General features: G+C 38.7%; 1 pseudogene; it reads left to right on the top strand.

Annotated features, from left to right (window-relative positions):
* Nucleotides 1–3,312: 3,312 nt before the first annotated feature.
* Nucleotides 3,313–4,189, top strand: LOC131742499 (small ribosomal subunit protein uS2 pseudogene; annotated as a pseudogene).
* Nucleotides 4,190–5,869: the final 1,680 nt, after the last annotated feature.

The raw sequence follows: 5,869 nt of genomic DNA, 5'->3' as shown, positions 1-5,869 counted from the left end.
TTAGAGCCTCTCCTATGTCTGCTGTTTCTTAAAAAATAATCAATTCAAAATAATCCTCATGCCCAAGAAGCATATTTTGGGATAACGTATTCTGCTCTCCTTCAGCTGCTACTGACTTTTCAATTATTCTATAATACTACTAACCTTTAATCAAAATAAAACTAAATAAAAGTTCTTTTCAAATAAAGCCTTTAGAAAACACATCTGAATAACGTGGAAGACAAGCCATGCAAACTAAACGTTATTTAAAGGTGATTTTCTTTTTCACCCCTTCTTACTTCCTCAGCACCCAACTAAATTGGTCCAAATGTCAAATTCAGATCCCATGGAACACAGAGCATAAGGAAAGGATACAGGGCTGTTGGCCTGAAGTAAATAGACTGCCAGATATTTCTCCAGCAAAGATGGGAGAAAATTTGAGATCAGCAGAGAATTGCAATTAGAGGTCTGTCACATTGGCAAGCCACATGCAAGTCCCCACAAGGCACGGAAAGGAGAACGCTTTTATAGAGGGGAAAAGGAAGTTGGGAGAGCTGTGGTAAAAAAAAAGAGTCTATGGCTTTTCATTGGCTGAGTCCTTGTCAGGAAAGAAGAGTCTTTCTTCTTTCTGTTGGGCTCTGCTATGTTTCAGGGCCTGACAGCTCCCCTCTTCTGATCTCCAGACTCTATTTAATTAAGGTTTCTGTTATTAATTTTTTACAGGGCTTAAATTCAGTTTTGTGAAAATATGCTTCCCCAGCAACTGGTATTAAATACTTCAAACAGACAGTGGAAATTCCCCTACTGATTCTCCTAATATTACAACTATCCCAAAGTCATTAGAATGCATATTCTACTGCCCTCACCCTGCTTTTGAACCCTTAACAGACTACTATCAGCATACATTATTCTGGTCTCAACGTAGAATGTATTTCTTACCTTTTGTTAAACATCAGAAAGTTACCTGCCAAACAATGATGGAGATTGTTTCTTCCACAGAATCTACAAATAAAAGTGAAAAGATTTTAAGACTCCAAATTATCCAGAATACTTCATAATGAGTTTACAGTTGCCATACCAATGCATTTGTTTATTTCAACATATATAAATAAGGTTATAGAGAAAACAGAAAAGTATATTGATTCAATCATATGACTATATTTTCATCAATATCTTTTCCAATTTCTAACATCTCTGAGTAAGATTGTCAGGGTATACTCTACCCAATGGTGCCTAGCCGACGGGGCCAGGAGCAAGAACTATAATGTAGCCGTTGCCTTCCTGGCCAAACGCGTGTTCTGTGTGATATGGCTATCTCTGCCTAGAGGGAAAACACCTTGTTTTTTTTTTTCTCCTTGATATACCCAAAAGGTGTCGTTTGCAAATCTTCAAAGGAAGGTTAATTTTCGTTCTTTAATTTGTATGTCAGTACCAACTGTGCTCTAAGAGACACTGCAAAATAGACCAGAAAAAAAGAGTGAATTTCTCTTTTATGAGCAGTATTTACATATCTGTTAAAAGAGGAAAGAGATGATATGAATTCATTAATGAATGAAATGCAGTTGACCTTTAAACAATAAGGGTTTGGGGGAGCTGAGCCCCTCCCCCTTTTGAAAGTTTTCCTACTGCCATCCCTGACTCAAAAAACAAAGGAATTGATGTGATTCACCAAACGGCAGGAAGGTGACACAGCTTGTAGAGACTCAGGACTCAAACTCTAGTTCTTTTGATTCCACACATTGTGATGTCTAATCCAACACAAATTTTTCTTAGTTAATTTAAAGACCTGTAAAATGAAAATACAAGTACGATACTTAATGAAATAAATCTGCATATACGTGGACCTGGGAAGTTCAAGCTCGTGCTGTTCAAGGATCAAATGTATTACTCTTAAAAAAAAATGTATTACTCTTAATCTCATAAGAGTAAATGAATGAAGGCATATTCAATAGAAATATTACCCTCCGGGCTTCCCTGGTGGCGCAGTGGTTGAGAGCCCGCCTGCCGATGCGGGGGACACGGGTTCGTGCCCCGGTCCGGGAAGATCCCACGTGCCGCGGAGCGGCTGGGCCCGTGAGCCATGGCCGCTGAGCCTGCGCGTCCAGAGCCTGTGCTCCGCAACGGGAGAGGCCGCAACAGTGAGAGGCCCGTGTAATGCAAAAAATAAATAATAATAATAAAAAAATAAATATTATCCTCCAAACCAGGTTTCTTTTTTTTTTTTTTTTTTTTTTTGCGTTATGCGGGCCTCTCACTGTTGTGGCCTCTCCCGTTGCGGAGCACAGGCTCCGGACGCGCAGGCCCAGCAGCCATGGCTCACGGGCCCAGCCGCTCCGCGGCATGTGGGATCTTCCCGAACCGGGGCACGAACCCGTGTCCCCTGCATCGGCAGGCGGACTCCCAACCACTGCGCCACCAGGGAAGCCCCAAACCAGGTTTCTTAACCTAGCTCTGAACATCTTTGGCAAAATGATTTCTAACAGGACTATAATAATATATTTCCCATTTCATTGAAATACTTTGTTTTGTTGTTTTTATAATTTTTTAATTACTTGCAATAGTTGCATAGAATATTTGCATAGAATTTTATAGAATAAATTAAGTTGGTTCCTTTTTGGCTAATAACAACTTTGCTGAAATAAACTTGTTTTATATATTTCTTTGCATATATGAAAATAGGACATTCCCAGCTATGGAACTGATAGGGAAGGAAATATATGAAAATTTATCTTTCACACATTTTAATTATTCTGATAATTTTTTACAAAGGTTGAACTACACATTATTAATATTTTTAAATGTTTGCAAAATTGTATAATGCTATTTTGACTTGCACTCATTTAATTACGTATGAATTTATGCATCATTATGTGTAAACTGCTTATTCATTTCTATGCTTATTAGATTATTCATATTTTTCAAATATATTTATAAATGTCCCTTCCCCTAATCCTAGAAATACTGTAGGAAAAATAGGAAGTGTGTTGGAACTCAACTCGGAACTTTGTTTAGCAACTAACAAAACACCCTTAGCCCTGAGATCCACCCATTTCTTTCCTCTAAGAGTTACACACAGCACACAAGCACCCCCATATACCATTTTTATAATCGTGGTTTTTTTCCTCTCCTGTAGTTCTATTTATGGTTTTGATATGAATACTTTTTTGTTGTTATATGTATTGCAGGTTTATTTTCCCAATCTGAGGTTTGTCCTTTAGCTTTGTATACGGGGGCTTCCAAAATTAGATTTCTAAGCTTTTTCATGCTACCCAGAGAGAGATCCATACAGCAGTTTTCTGGGTTCTCAGCGTAACTTAAAGGGAAACTTTCACAATGTCCAGAGCTTTTGATGGCACCAACCTTGACTTCCAAATCGGACAGTTATCTAAGAAGGAAAAGTGATGGCATTACCTCTAAATCTGAAGAGAAGCTTCTGCTGTCCGCCTCTGCCATCATTGCCATTGAAAACCTGGCTGATGTCAGTATCATAACCTCCAGGAAGACCAGCCAGCGAGCTGCGCCGAAGTTTGCTGCTGCCATGGGCGCCACTCCTACAGCTGGTCACCTCGCTCCTGGGACCTCACTCACCGGAGCCGGGCAGGCTTCCGGGAGCCGCGACTCGTGGTGGTTCCCGACACCAGGCCTGACCACCGGCGTGAGAGGTATTTTCTGTGAACCTGCCTACCACTGCTCCGTGTAACACAAACCAGTCTCTGTGCTGTGTGTACACCGCCATCCGTGCAACAACCGGGAGCTCGCTCTGCGCGTCTGACGTGATTGACGGACGCGGACCGGGGAAGTTCTGCGCATGCGTGCTTCCCTCTCCCGTGAGCACCTGCGGGAGTCCCGCCTGCGCTCGACTTGTGCGAAGATCCTCAACAGGTGGTAAAGGAAGGGCAGGCCTCAGCTGAGAAGGCTGTGACCAAGGAGGAATTCAGGGTGAGCGGACTGCTCCAGCTCCTGTATTTACTGCTGCTCAACCCAAGGTGGCAGCCTGGTGTGAAGACGGCAGGTGTCCTCTGTGGCTGCCCAGCAGTTCCCCACTGAGAACCACAGTGCACAGCGGTCACTGAAGATGCCACTGAAGATGGGCTGCAGCTGCCACTGCTCAGGCCACGGAATGGGAGGGGCGACCGCTGAGTGGTCCTCAGCTGTTCTTCTGCAGACTCTAACCCAGAAAATGGAAATAAGAGTGATGGAAAATAAATAGCCTCTAAAACAATTTCTAAATTATGCAGTGAATTCAACTACGTTAGAAACCAGCTTGGGTCACCAGTTGGCAGTAAGCTTCCGCTTTTCATTTGCAAGTAATACATAAAGGCATTCGTGATAATGTCCATTTCGTAAAAGAAATTCAACATTTATACAAATAATTTGCTAATTCTTATGATCTTAGCTACTTTTTAGTTTGTTTTTTTCCACGTTTAAAGAAAGCGATATATCTTACTTGTATTTCACACGTGATATCTTGCTGCTCTATTAAAAAAAAAATGAACTCTTTATAAAATATAAAGACCTAAGTAGTTAGAGATATATCTCTTATTAATATGTAAATTGTAAAAATTTTCTATTTTTTGGTTTCTTTCCACAGTATTTCATATGGAAATAGTAGCAAAAGATGTTCTTTTTCTTGTGACTTTGTTTTACCTCTTTAAAGAAATACTCTCAGAATTATTGGCTTTTTTTCTCAATTTACAGATTGATGGGCTATCTTCTGAAGCATGCACTCAAGGCTGTATTTTTACTTGGGTTTTGCATACTGAGCATATATCTTCTGGTAAGTTGCACCTTTTGTTCTTTTTTTATGGCTTTTATGCATTGTTATTCCATTAGTACAAGGTTAGCTACTGCTACAAATGTCCCACAGAGAGAATATTTCAGTGACTTTCTTGACAATGCTGAAAAGTCTTTGTTTAGCACTCACTCTGCCATCTAATTCTGTGCTGTTAATGTCACTTTCTGTATTCCAGTTTAATTCAGGTTGAGTTATTCTTATTCTTTCAGTCTCTAATCGCTAGCTCTTATATCTTTCAATTATACAAATCTGAACACAGCTTTGGTCTGGATTCACACAAGCTTGGTCTGTCACTTGAGTTCAGGTCCCAAGTAGTTTTTGATGTTTGCTACAACCATTACCTCATTGTCAGCCCCAGATAAAATGGTCAGAAATTTACTGCCTAATTTGGTAGGGTTTTACTTAGAATAAAATGAATTTCATTTGGAATAGACTTATGGAAAAACATGCCATTAAAAAAATTAATTTGACAGAAAGTAGAAGTATTAAAATAAGTCTACATATTAATAAAATTATTTAAATATAATGAGTATTTATTGGTACCCTAACTTGAAATTTGTAAAAATATGCACTTCACGGCTTCTATAATTTCCTAAAGTGAGTAATAATAAAAAAATATTGAACAAAACTTCCTCAAAACAAATGCAGTGCAAATAAAGATGATTTATAAACAAATTTTTCTGATTATTAATTAAACTTTGATATAACTATTAGTCTTTGATTTATATTACCATATTTGTTTGAAGTTTAGCAAATGAGTTGCTTTAAAAAATGCATTTGGTAAAACCTAGAGCAATGACAAAAAGAAAAACACAAAAACGTAATTACTAGGCTAATAGTAACAAAAAAATTACCATGCTGAAAAGTATTAAATTAACCCAAGTAAAGGCAGGAAAGGAGCAAAAACTGGATCAAAGAACAAAGGCAGAAATAGGAAATAAAGAGCAGCTGGTATATTTAAACTCAGTCATGGTGATAACAGTATTATATATAAAAGGTTTAAACTCAGGGAGCAAGGCAGACATTATCATAATGGGTGAAAAAAGGCTATAAGTTTTCTACATAAAAACCACTTTTTAAATGAATATGTTTAAA

This window comes from Kogia breviceps, chromosome 1 (genome assembly GCF_026419965.1).
Source record: "Kogia breviceps isolate mKogBre1 chromosome 1, mKogBre1 haplotype 1, whole genome shotgun sequence".
NCBI classification, from domain to species: domain Eukaryota; kingdom Metazoa; phylum Chordata; class Mammalia; order Artiodactyla; family Physeteridae; genus Kogia; species Kogia breviceps.
Note: the sequence above shows the minus strand (reverse complement) of the source record. Positions and strands in the feature narration are given on the sequence as shown.